This window comes from Leucopleurus acutus, assembly GCF_964270905.1.
Source record: "Leucopleurus acutus genome assembly, chromosome: X".
Classification (NCBI taxonomy): Eukaryota; Metazoa; Chordata; class Mammalia; order Artiodactyla; family Delphinidae; genus Leucopleurus; species Leucopleurus acutus.
In genome coordinates, this window is record NC_139148.1 from 81,448,768 (window position 1) to 81,463,533 (window position 14,766).

The following is a 14,766-nucleotide window of genomic DNA, read 5'->3' on the forward strand; positions in this document are numbered from 1 at the left end:
AGGTTCCTTAAAAAACTACAAATAGAAATATCATATGACCCAGCAATCCCACTACTGGGAATATACCCTGAGAAACCATAATTCAAAAAGGGTCATGTACCAAAATGTTCATTGTAGCTCTATGTATAATAGCCAGGAGATGGAAACAACCTAAGTGTCCATCATCAGATGAATGGATAAAGAAGATATGGCACATATATACAATGGAATATTACTCAGCCATAGAAAGAAACGAAATTGAGCTATTTGTAATGAGGTGGATGGACCTAGAGTCTGTCATACAGAGTGAAGTAAGTCAGAAAGAGAAAGACAAATACCATATGCTAACACATATATATGGAATTTAAGAAAAAAAATGTCATGAAGAACCTAGGGGTGAGACAGGAATAAAGACACACACCTACTAGAGAATGGACTTGAGGATATGGGGAGGGGGAAGGGTAAGCTGTGACAAAGTGAGAGAGTGGCATGGACATACATACACTACCAAACGTAAAATAGATAGCTAGTGGGAAGCAGCTGCACAGCACAGGGAGATCAGCTCAGTTCCTTGTGACCACCTAGAGGGGTGGGATAGGGGGAGTGGGAGGGAAAGAGACACAAGAGGGAAGAGAGTTGGGAACATATGTGTATGTATAACTGTTTCACTTTGCTATAAAGCAGAAACTAGCACACACCATTGTAAAGAAATTATACTCCAATAAAGATGTAAAAAGAAAAAAGAAAAAATGTTTATCCAGGTCCTTTGCCCGTTTTTAATTGGGTTATTTGTTTTTTGCTATTGAATTGTAAGCATTCCTTATGTTTTTTTTTTATTTTAACTTTATATTGAATATACATATTGCTAATATTTTCTCCCATTTAGTACGTTTCCTTTCATTTTGTTATTTCCTTTGCTGTGAAGAAACTATTGAGTTTCATGTAGTGCCATTTGTTTATTTTTGCCTTTTTGCCTTTGTTTTTCATGTCAAATCCAAAAATTCACTACAAAGACCAATGTCAAGGAGATTTTCTCCTATGTTTATTTCCATGTGTTTTATCATTTCAGGTCTTACATTTAAGTCTTTATTTTGTTTTGAATAGATTTTTATGTGTAATATAATGTAGGGCTCCAATTTCTTTATTTTGAATGTGGATGTCCAGTTTTTCCAACACACCTGTTGAAGACACTATCTTTTTCCCATTGTATATTCTTGCCACCTTTGTTGAAAATTAGTTTCCCATATATCTGTGGTGTCTTCACTCTTTATTCTGTTCCATTGATCTATGTGTCTGTCACACTCTTTTTACTACTATAGCTTTGCAATATAATTTGAAATCAGAAAGTGTGATGCCTCCAGCTTTGTTCTTGCTCAAGATTACATTAACTATTTGGGTATTTTGTAGTTCCATACAAATTTTAAGATTGCTTTTTCCTATTTCTGTAAAAATGACATTGGAATTTTGATAAGGATTACATTCAATCTGTGGATCACTTTGGGTACCTTGGACATTTTAACTGTATTAATTCTTGCAATAAAAGAACATGGGTTATCTTTCCATTTATTTATGTCTTCTTCTATTCATCAATGTTTTATAGTTTTCAGTGTATAGATCTTTTATCTTCTTGGTAAAATTTACCCATAAATGTTTTTTTTTAATGCTATTGTAAATGAGATTGCTTTCTAAAAATTTTTTTGGATGGTTTATTTTTAATGTATAGAAATTCAACTGATTTTTACATGTTAATATTATATCCTGTGACTTTCCTAAACTTGTTTATCAGTTCTAACAGTCTTTATTTTTTGGGGAGTCTTTAGTGTTTTCTATATATAAGATCATGTCATCTGCAAATAGAGACAATTTTACTTCTTCCTTTCTGATTTGGATGATATTTATTTCTTTTCCTTGCCTAACTGCTCTGGCTAGGACTTCCAGTACTACGTTGAATAGAAGTGGTGAGCATGGGCAATCGTGTCTTGTTCTTGATATTAGAAGAAAATCTTTCACCTTTTCATTGTTGAATATGATGTCAGCTATGGGTTTGTCATATATGGCCTTTATTGTGTTGGATATGTTCCTTCTATACTAAATTTTTGAGAGCTATTATCATGAAAGGGTATTCATTTTTGTCAAGCACATTTTCTAAATCTACTCAGAGGATCATATAATTGTTATTTTTCATTGTATTAAAATGGTCTATCATGTTTATTGATTTTCACATGGTGAGTCATCCTTGAATCTCAGGGATAAATCCCATTTGATTATGGTGCATGATCCTTTTAATGTGCTGTTGAATTCAGAGTGCTATGATTTTATTGAGAATTTTTGCATCTCTATTCATCAGGTTATGGGCCTTTTTTTTTTTTTTCTTATAGTAACCTTACCTGGCTTTGGTATCAGGATAATGCTGTCCTGGTAAAATGACTTTGGGTGTATTCTTTCCTCTTAATTTTTGGAAGCATGAGAAGGATTGGTGTTAATTCTTCTCTGAATATTTATTTGGTAGAATGCACCAGTGAAGCAATCTGTTCCTGACCTTTTCTTTGTAGGGAGGTTTTTCATTACTGAGTCAATCTCCTTGCTCACTTTTGGTCTCTTCAAATTTTCTATTGATTCATAATTCAGTCTTGGTAGGTTGTATGTTTCTAGGAATTTATCCACTTGTTCTAAGGTTATCCAATTTATTGGAGAATAATTGTTCATACTAGTCTTTTATGATTCTTTTTATTTCTGTAATATCATTTGTAATGTCTCTTCTTTCATTTCTGATTTTATTTATTTGGGTTTTCTCTCTCTTTTCCTTAGTCACGCTAAAGGTTCATCAATTTTGCTTATCCTTTTTAAAATCCAACATTTTTAAAATTTTTGTTTTCTATTGTTTTTCTGTCCTCTATTTCATTTATTTCTGCTCTAATTTTTGTTATTTTCTTCCTTCTGCTAACTTTGGGCTTAGTCTGTTCATTTCTATTGAAGTGTAAATTTATACTATTTATCTGAGATCTTTATTTATATGGCTGTGCAGCGTGGCTTGTGGGACCTTAGTTCCTTGACCAGGAATCAAACCCACGCCCTTGGCAGTGAAAGTGTGCAGTCCTAACCACTGGACTGCCAGGGAATTCCCAAGATCTTTATTTTTTCTTGATGAACATGTTTATCACTATAAACTTCCATTTTAGTACTGCTTTTGCTCCATCCCATGAGTTTCGGTATGTTATTTTTCCATTTTCATTTGTCTCAAGATATTTTTTGATTTCCCTCTTGATTTCTTCTTTGTCCCATTAGTTGTTTAATAACATGTATAATCCCTACATAATTGTAAATTTTCCAGTTTTGTCTCATATTATTGATTTCTAATTTTTTTACTATTTTAGTTGGAAAAGATACTTGAAATGATTTTAATCACAAATTTGTTAAAACTTGTTTTGTAGCCTAATATATGGTGTATCCTGGAGAATATTCCATGTGCACTTGGGAAGAATGTGTATTCTGCTACTGTTGGATGGTATGTTCTATATACGTATGTTAGGTTCATTTGATCTAAAGTATAGTTGAAGTATAAAATTTCCTTACTGAATTTCTCTCTGGATAATCTATCAATAGTTGACAGTAAAATATTGAAGTCCCTTACTCATATTTTATTGTCTATTTCTCCCTTCAAATCTGTTAGTATTTGCTTGATATGCTTCGATGCTTCTATGTTGGGTGCATATCTATTTACAATTTTTATATCATCTTGATGAGTTTATCCCTTATCATGACTTAATAACCTTCTCTGTTTCTTGTTACAGTTTTTGACTTAAAACTATTTTGTCTCAATATTACTACTCTTGTTATCTTTGGTTACCGTTTGCACAGCATATCTTATTCAATCCATTCACTTTCAGTCTATATGTATACTTAAAGTTAAAGTGAGTTCCTTGTGGGCAGCATATTCTCTTTTTAGTGAAAACCTATCAACTAAAAACAAAACCTCGGGACTTCCCTGGTGGTGCAGTGGTTAAGAATCTGCCTGCCAGTGCAGGGGACAAGGGTTTGAGCCCTGGTGGGGGAAGATCCCACATGCCACGGGGCAACTAAGCCCATGTGCCACAACTGCTGAGCCTGTGCTCTAGAGCCCCCAAGCCACAACTACTGAGCCTGTGCTCCACAAGAGAAGCCACCTCAATGAGAAGCCTGTGCTCGCCACAACTAGAGAAAGCCCATGCACAGCAACGAAGACCCAACACAGCCAAAAATAAATAAATAAATAAAACTAAACTTAAAAAAAAAACCCAGTATAAGTGTGTATATTTCAATATACATCTATGAAGAAGAATAAAAGTTAAAAAGTATAAACACCATTCAGGTGACATAGGAGGAAATGAGAGGAGAAGTTCTCTGGAAAGATCATTGTCCTTGTCTTTATACATTTTTGTAGCATAATATTTTGCTTCTCATACGAGGCATTTATTATTTTTCTAACTTGAAAGCTATCAAATAGTTAAAATCATTTACTAAGTAAATAAAAGTAGGAATAGAAAACATAAGAAGATAAAAAACCACAATTAACCAAAGAGAATAAGCTTTGATGAAGAAGTAACTGGAAATTCAAAAATTTACTCATTAAAATTAAAAATCTAAAAAATCTGTTAAACAGCAGATTAAATAGACTTAAAAGAGAATTATTATTTGAACTCAGTCCTTGGAACTCTTCTCTCCTTTCTGTACTAACTCCCTTAGTGATCAGCCTCAAGGCTTTAAAAGACATCTGCACACAGATATTTTTCAGATTTATAACTACAACTTATACCAGTAGGCTGAACCCCATGCTTTCATATCCAAATGACTCTTCAATGTCTACACTTGAATGAATAATAGACATCTTTAAGTTAATATATATTATATATATATAAATATATATATAGTTTAGGGAGATATATATAGTTAAGATATATATATAATATATACTATAGTTATATATTATATAACTATAATATATATAGTTGCTGTATATATATACATATATATGTGTGTGTGTGTGTGTGTGTGTATATATATATATATATATATATAGTTAAGGTAGGTGAGGCTAATACTGCGGTAATAAAATAATCTAAAAACATCAGAGTATTAACATGCAAAAACGTATTTTTTACACTCAAGGTGGTGTATGTTAGGTGGCTTTCCAAGGCAACTTTCTGCTGGATAATGACACAGTGCATCAGGCTGCTTTAATCTTGCTATCTTAATACAAAAGGGAGAGACCTTGAAAATCATGTAGGAGTTTTTAACTTCCTCAGTCACTTTTGCTCACAGCCCATTGGTCATAACTAGTCAAAAGACCCCTCCAGATTGCAAAATGAAAAATATCCCCCCATAGATCCACTCTGAAAGAATTATTAGGATGCATAGTTCAGCAAGAATAATATGAATTCAAGGAGAAATCAGTGAGACACAAGGTACAGAGTGAGGAATGATATTTGAAAGCTTCTTGTTAACACCAAGTATATACTGATAGTTAAAAAATAAAAATAATGTCATACAGCTTCTAAATAATAATGTAGAACTAAAAATTCAGATAATAAAAACATTAACTTTGCATTTTTAATCAAATTACATACCTGTGGTACAATATATATTTTACAAAAGATTTAATGTCATAAAAGGTTAGACTCTCAAATTAACTTAAAATTCAATACAAATCCTATTACAATCCTGAGTTTATGATTGTGAACTTTTAAATTACTTTCTGTAACTGAAGTTAATCTTGATGAATAAATATGCAAAGGACTTTTTGAGAAAGGAAACTAGTAAGGGAGAACTTGATCCAGTAAATATGAACACTTCCCATAAAGCTACTTATATCAAAATACAAATAGATAAACTGATGAGTAGAACAGAATGGAGGAACCAGAAAATGTTCTAAGTATTATGGGAATCTAGTGTATGATTAAGCAGACATTTCAAGTTATTTTTTAAAATATAATTTATTTAATAATTCACGATTTCATAATTGACTATATACCTGTGTAAAAGAAAACGAAGACATTCCCACTTCAAATAATTTAACAAAACACACACATACACATATATAAAGAAAATTTAAAATGCTTTTTTAATCTGAAGTTGGAGAACACAAGAAACCTAGAAACTACTAAAAAAAAGATAGACACATTTTACAGCACAAATTTTTTTTAAAAATTTATGACAAATAGATCACCACAGGCAGAATAAAAACACAAACTACAAACTGGATGAAAATATTTGAAACCCATTTGACTGACAAGAATAATTTTATCAGTATAGGATGGGCTTTACAAATTGATAAGAAAAAAATTTAAAACCCAGTAGTAAAATAGGTAAAGAAGGTAAACCTGAAATCCATTTGAGGGTGATTTCAAATGTCCAATAACTTAAGATTAGATGCTCACTCTTTTCTTTTTTTCCATCTTTATTGGAGTATAATTGCTTTACAATGTTGTGTTAGTTTCTGCAGTATAACAGTGAATCAGCTGTATGTATACATATATCCCCATATCCCCTCCCACTTGTGTCTCCCTCCCACCCTCCCTATCTCACCTGTCTAGGTGTCAATTGACAGATGAATGGATAAAGAAGATGTGGCACATATATACAATTGAAAAGATGCTGACTCTTATTAGTAGTCAGGGTACTGAAATTTGAAATAACAAGATTCATTTATGTTTTGATAATCCATGAGATACACAGATATTTAAATGGTTTGATAATATCAAATACTGATTTGGCTATGTGGAAATGACTACAATCACCCATTGCTTAGAATGTGATTTGCTACAATCTTTATGCTGTGTTTACTAAGAAGGTAAAAATGCATGTACTCTGATTCATCAATCTCACTTTGTGGAAACTATTATTCAACAGTAAGTATCTGCAAGGTATAAGGATCCTATTTGAATCACTCGCAGTGGCCAAAAGGTAAGAAAAGCATGAACACCTTGCTTTACATGAAATAAATAAAAATCATAATAAAAAATTTAATTGGGTGGTAATATGTAGGAATACTGTAATTTGTTATTTCAGTTATGAAAGTCATAAATTGAGAGTACTGGTTTTGAGAGACAATTATTTCAGATCTTTAGCTGGCAGAAAACCAAGCTGTCATCATCCCTTCTACATGAAGACTATAAACTTGTTTTAAAGGCTGATGTTTACATTCATCAGATGTATTTTAACTGAAAATACACTCAAAGATGATGTAATAAGAGAAAGAGAAAAGTGTTTCTCTCTTCAATTAACAACTTTAATTGCATCTTTAATTTCCTGCCATTGAATAGAAAGCTGTTGGTTGGAAAAATGTTTTCACTAATTTTATGGGAAATGTGTTATGTGTTCCATCCCAAATCAAGACAATTTTCAAATATAGAAAAATCTACCAACTAGACAATGAAAATAATGTATATAATAATAAGAAACACTTGAAAATAATGACCTTTTTGCATAAAGCATAGTATGTTAAATTATTTGTACTTGTCAAAGGAGGTTTTTGTAAGTGGAAAAAGATGTGATTCATTCTTTGTAAGATAGTAGAGTCAAGTAACCAACTTATAGTCAGATATTTAATACAAGAATCAGATATGGCTTGATGATAATTTTCTTTTCCTTGAGACTTGACGTTGGAATTTCATAGAGGATGTAAAATCCTTGGATTGAAAAAAACCTCGAAATGAAAATTTGCTTTCAAACACCTACATTGCATTCAAAATTCACTGAAGTACAAAATATCCTTTAGGGCAAAATAAAGGCAAAACATGAGGGCACTACACGACATACAGTTCAAAGTTGTTACATATTATAAGAATTGACTAGAAGTTTTGTGTCAAGTAAAATGGTGAGTGCGTATTTGTCTGAAAAGAATGTTGAAATATAACTTCTTATAGCATTATTTATTTGGTATGAAAAAAAGTTATGTCAACTCAAAAAGTACTTGCTGCCTAAAAAGTGAGACAACATTTCAAGAGCCATCTGGTAAAAAGGTCATTAATAAAACAATTGTTCTGTGAGTTGTCTGAAATTAGTTGCTACAATTTGAGTTTTATGATAAATTTTTATGTGAATGAGTGAGCCATAGTTATCTGATTAAATCTTTTTCAAAAATTATCAAAGTGGGAATATACATGAACTGTAAAAATGATACCTTGATAATATGCCTACCTCCAAACACAATACAATACATTTATTTGACAGCTCCAACAATGGTGTCTACATTTCTCATTTTTAAAATAAAGTTACTATGGTATTTTCATAATTGTCAAGTATACATTATATAAAGCACTTTATATTAATGATATGAAAACCAAGTTATAGTTAATGTAGAGCTGCTGAACACACGAGACCCCTGAGATGCTCTCCTCATTTGTTTTCTGCGAACTTTTAGCAGAATTTCAATGCGGGCATTACTTTATTTTTGGAGTAAAGTATTCTATGATCTTGCAAAATACAGCAACAAAAGACATATGCTATTACACTTTTGCAAGCCTGTGGCTAGAGTCTTGCCTTTGGGTTTTGGGAACTATGTAATGGAATTTATGTCACTATAAGGGTTCCATTATGTAATTTGTAACCAGTCTTGTAAATACAGTATGCTAAATGTTAAAAAAAAGAGAAATATCAAAATTAAATTACAAAGGAACACGCTAACATATCCTTTCCTACTTTAGGTTCAGAGCCTTTAAGCAAAGCAATGTAGTAGTTATTCTGCTCGTTTTTTGTTTGTTTGTTTGTTTTTTTATAAATTTATTTATTTATTTATTTTGGCTGCGTTGGGTCTTCGTTGCCGTGCGCAGGCTTTCTCTAGTTGTGGCGAGCAGGGGCTACTCTTTGTTGTGGTGCACGGGCTTTTTCTTGCGGTGGCTTCTCTTGTTGTGGAGCAGAGGCTCCAGGCGCACGGGCTTCAGTAGTTGTGGCATGTGAGCTCAGTAGCTGTGGCTCGCGGGCTCTAGAGCACAGGCTCAGTAGTTGTGGCGCACGGGCTTAGTTGCTCCGCGGCATGTGGGATCTTCCCGGACCAGGTCTCGAACCCGTGTCCCCTGCATCGTCAGGCGGACTCTCAACCACTGTGTCACCAGGGAAGTCCCTGCTCGTTTGTTTTTGATTTCTGTTTTTGTGTTGCAGATTCTCAAAGAAAAGCTCTAGAAGTATGGAAAATACATTATGCAAGTCAAAGATACTTATTATTTTTTTTAAGATTTTAGCATCAATACATTTGAACAAGTAACTTTAACAAATCACTAATATTTACACAAGCATTTAGAATGTCACAACTTAGAGCAACTCATTTCAATTAGGTTCATAATTTTAAAATATTTATCTCTTTTTTAATCTAAATCTGATTTTGTTTTATAAATTGAATCCTAAAATGATCTGAAAAGTTTCATTAAATTTAAACAATCTCCAGTTTCTGCTTCCAGAAATTCAGAACTTTAGAGAAGCTCTCTGGATAAAAAACATTACAATCTTTTCTAAATTTTAAGAGGATCATATTTCACACAATAAAATGTATAGAAGTCATAACAAGACCAATTAGGAGTACTTCTTTTTCTTCTGCCATTTCTTTCCCTTCTCTAAGGGGGAAAAAAACCCCACTTTCTATGGCAAATGATTTTCTACTCCATATAGTTTATCTCAAGTGAAGGAGATTAAAATTATATGTACGTATGAGCAATAAGAGACCATGATATCCTCAGATCTGCACTTGTTTTTCACCCAAATAGGATAGAAAAAAATTTTCTTTTTCCTGACTCCTCCCTTTATCATCTGCCTCAACATTTAAAGTCTAGAGATAGAATTAAAGTGTAGTAGGAATTAATATTCAAGGTTTAAATTTAACTACTGAGGTTTGGAACTGGTTTTCTTGTAGTTCCAGTTCACTTGTAGGTAAATGCAGAAATTCTGTGATGAGAACTAAGTATATGTGCACATTAAAAATCTAATAAATAATCTTAAATACAGATAAAGGTATCCTGTTATCATTTGACTTTTTTGTAGTAAAATATATATAACTTAAAATTTACATTTTAACCTTTTTAATTGTTTAGTTTGTGGCATTGTGTACATTCACATTGTTGCACAACCACTACCACCATCCATTTCCAGAACTTTTTCATTTTTGCAAATTGAAACTCTGTATCCATTGAACAACTCCTCTTTCCCTCTTGCCCCCACCTGTTGGTTCCCTCCATTCTACTTTCTGCCTCTGTAAATTTGACTATTTTAAGTACCTCATATAAGTGGATTCATACAATATTTGTCCATTTGTGTCTGGTTTACTTCATGTAACATATAATGTGTTCAAAGTTCATCTATACTGTAGCATGTGTCAGAATTCTCTTCTTTTAAAAGTCTGAATAATATTCCATTTTATGTATAAACCTCATTTTTATCTATTTATTCTGTGATAGACTGTTGAATTGTTTCTACCATTTGGCTTTTGTGAATAATGCTATTAACATTGGTTTAAAAATATATGTTCCAGTTCCTGCTTTCAGTTCTTTTGTGTATATACCCAAAGTGGAATTTCGGGATGAAATGGTGATTTTGTATTTAATTTTTTGAGGTATCCTTGTCAAGAATCTTTTGCTGATACATGTGAGGGTTTCTTTCACTTTATAGGTCTATGTGTCTATGACAATACAACACTGTTTGTGTGTGTGATTAAAAACAACTGAAGAGGGAATTTGGGAGATGGGAGATAGATCAGAAGAAAATATCCAGAATGTAGCAGGGATAAAGACAAGGTCATGGAAAGTGTGAAAAAGAGGCTGAGAGACTTGGAAGATAGAATGAGAAACTCTAATATATACATACATTTAATCAGGGTTCCTTAAAGAGAGAGTAGGAAACATGGAAGAGATAAGATAGTCAATTACTGAGAATTTTCTGGAATTAAATGACATGAATTCACAATTACAGTAAGCCCAATGTATATCAAGTAAGTTAAGTAAAAACAAATTCACATCTCCATACATCATAGTGAAACTTTAAAAGAGCAAAGACAGAGAGATCTTAAAAGTATCATTCATTAAAATTCCATTAGGAAAAAAACAGTTAAGATACAGAGAAAAACAAATTCATGATCCCAAATGAAATTGTCTGGCAAGGTTAGAACTCTATTCTACTACAACAGAAATAGGAAGGTAGAATCAGAATGACCCAAGCAAAGTCTGGTTGAAGTGAAACCATGAAGAAATGATTTTGGACCAAGTAGTACACTAGTGCTAGATGTGATGTCTTACAGTCTTTAGGCTGTTGTAAACATCTCATGAAGTTACCTTGAGGGGACAGCCTCACATCAGGATAAAATGTAAAAAAAAAATGTTTCTCATAATTCTCTGAGACACACAGGAAGAACATCTGTTCTGTAGCCATATATATAGGCATAAATATATAGCTTTGCGTGCTATAAGCAATTTTACCCTGTGCTTGCAACCATTATTTAGAAGTTTCTATGTCTTTCCCTTGTCTTCCATGAGTAATTAAACCTCTCTTCATTCTTTCTGGAAGGTAGTGTCATGTAAACACTAACTGGGTCTTCAAAAGGTCTCCCACAGATTCCCCATATTATTTAACTCTTCCTTTTTTTCTTCCTAGAGTCCCCTTTTTTTCATCCCATCTCATCCTCCTGGATCTCTATTTCTCTTACCTCCTCCCAATCTATGGGTTTCTTCTTTGGCTATAAAGTGGGGATGGGGTGGAGCAGAAGAAGGATCATAGTTATTGGATGGAGCTGCTTGGTTAAATAATAAAATGCCTAGACTTAGTAAACATGCTGTTACATGATAGTTGCCTCATTCCTGCATAGGTTTTAAGGATGTAAACTGAACACATTTGTGATTAATTTTCCATTGCCATGAAACACATGTGTGTGCATGCACATATACGTGACTCAAAGATTCAAAGGCAAGATTATTTCCAATGATCAAACAGAACCAATGTAAAATAAAAAATAAAACTTTTTCTTAAATTTCAAAACGATAGAACACACACACACACACACACACACACAGTATCAGAAGTCATGACTTTGACTTTACTTATATAAAGCAACTTTATCTGTAACATGCCTGGCTCAGAAATAGAAAGTATTTTGCAGATCTCTTAACACTTCATACCCAGGGCCATAGCCCCATCAACTCAATTATGATATTCTTTCCTGGTGAGAATTGGTATGGCTTCACATTTCTTCTCTGAACAGCATGCCAGGCAGCCACAACAAGGTGATCAGAGTTGGCATGTAAGGTGAAGTATATTTACTATCTTCAATCTATCATCTTCAGCAAACCAGTTTGGAGTGCAGATATTTTGGCTCAGGTTATTCCTAGTTTCCACTTCAGTCACTGGAGTCACTGTGGTGCAAATGGCTTGCAGGTGTTTGCTTTTTAGGCACCATCTGTTTAGGTGTCCTAGAATACTAATTTGTGCTTTTGGTGTGTTTCGTTATATTATTAGCAAATCACATGTATAAATAATTTGACTCCCCTATTAACTGAAACAATGAAATGATTTAAGAATTAAGAAAAGGTAGGTAAAGTAAATGATAGAAAAATATATTACTTTTACAAGGCAGACTTAGAGATAAAGTTGAATCACAAATCTGGACTCCTGTGTGTTGGGGAGGATAAAGCTGAGATGTACTAAAAGAAAGATGAGGTTAAATCAACTGATATAAATCCTAGTTTGTTTTTTTTTTCTGTGCTCTTTACAAGTTTATTGCAGAAAAAAGTAAAGTTAAATAATCCTATATACAGGATGAAAGATTAAGGAGCAACACTGATAACACATAGAGAGTCTTCAATATTCCAAGATAAATATGTTAATAAAGATAACTCCCAATTTTTTCCAGAACATCTTAGCTAATCCTTATATTTTAAAGTCACGATTACAACACAAAATAGAAATGAACATCCAAAGACTACAAAATAAATTTCTCTTGGCCAAAGAATCTCCTTAATAATTGAGAACAATCTCTTCCCTCCTCACTGAACCTACTAAAGTCATCTACCCATGGGAAGAACTTATTACTTATTTCCTGACTTGTGTAGATATGTCATCGGCCTTAAATATTCAAGAAAGTATTTCAAGGACTAACGTTAACATACGTAATGGATCTGGACAGAAAGTCAGTCTTATTCAGTTAACATGTTCAAGATCACTGGAGTAATGGCTTAGTCTGCTGATATTCTCATGGAGACGAGTCTATGGCTTCAAAGTACTTTGGAAGAAAGGCACTTATGTTGGTTTTATTCAAGTAAGAAGTGAGATGCAAAAGTAAATATACATCATCAATGACAATGAGAGAGGGAATTTTCAGAGGTAACTGCAGGTTGATAAACATACTATGACCTCAATTGTGAGAAAAATTTTCTTTATTAAAAGGTATAAAATAGTTTCATCAATTTTAATGAGATTTAAGTAGGAAGGAGATATCAGAGTTTCATTTACTCTCTTATCCATTGACTAAGATTATAGTTTAAATATTATCCAACATGTAACTCACACTACAATTTAAGTCAATGATGTTTTCAGTAAAAGAGTTTAATTCTTAAAATGAAAAAGAAATGTATATATACAGATATATCTTTTGAAAAGAAGTGAATGTTATTATCAATAGAATTTTGCATAATAGTTGTAAAGAAAACTTCGAATCGTATTTATTTTACAAATAAGCATGTTTATTTAAAATACATACCATATTATGGAAATTTGTGTTTTTAAGGGGGGAGAGAGAGTGAGAAAACTATAGTAAAAGAAAGAGAACTTCATTCTTATGTAGGCATATTTAATATTTTCCTTTCACTACTAATTGTGAAACAGTAAAGAATGCTTGAAGAACCCATGGAAGTGAGAAATAGCTTGCTTCAGACTAACAAATATACAGACATGAAAGGAAATATAAATATACCTATGGTAGAAATATCTGGGGAAATTGGACAAAAGTATATTTCTATTCACTTAGTTTTCTCTCCTTTAGTATATCAACAGACAGGCCCTTAATTTATTTCTTCTTAGAACTTAGTAAAGAGGTAAATAGACTATCCATTAGCTTTGATATTATATTTCATCAATTCCATGGGACATCTAAGACCTTATCATCACAATATTGGTTAAAGTATGGCAGCAGTAAATGTCATGTCTGTCATCCTGAGCTGTACTGAGCCAATCCGTGTTAGATTTACTCTGAGTAAATGTCATTGCCATTGTTGAGTGCTTAGAAAATGTAAATTTTTTTTTCTACTGACAAGTGCTTGACAATAAATTGCCTGGCTAGTACAATAGCAGAAAGCTAATGACTAGGTCTTGCTTCTTGTAAAGATATGAAGACTATCATGTAGCTCATTTGATTTGTCAGGAAGGACTGCAGTACTGCTTCTATATGCATACTTTATGTAGAAAAATTGGGATGGCACTTCAGTTTAAGAATTTCATGAAAAAACTTTTTTTTTAGTCTGGTGCCCTTGTCTGTGATTTGATAAATTTCACCTAATGTCAGCTCTTTTCCTGCTTTTGTAATAAAAGAACAGGCTGCCCTTTACATTCTTGATAGCCTTTCATGCACAGAGGATAAGAAATCACTCTCACCTACAATGACTATTGCTGTCCTTAAGTATTGCTTTCATTCTTTGAAACAATCTCTACAGGCTACTCTAAGTATCACTTCTGTCAGATAGAGGACAAGAGACTAGGTGAGGTGTTCTATAACGAGAGGATACAAGGAACTGAAGGAAGGCCTCTCCTCTTCTTATTAGGAAACCACATAGCTAGTATAAT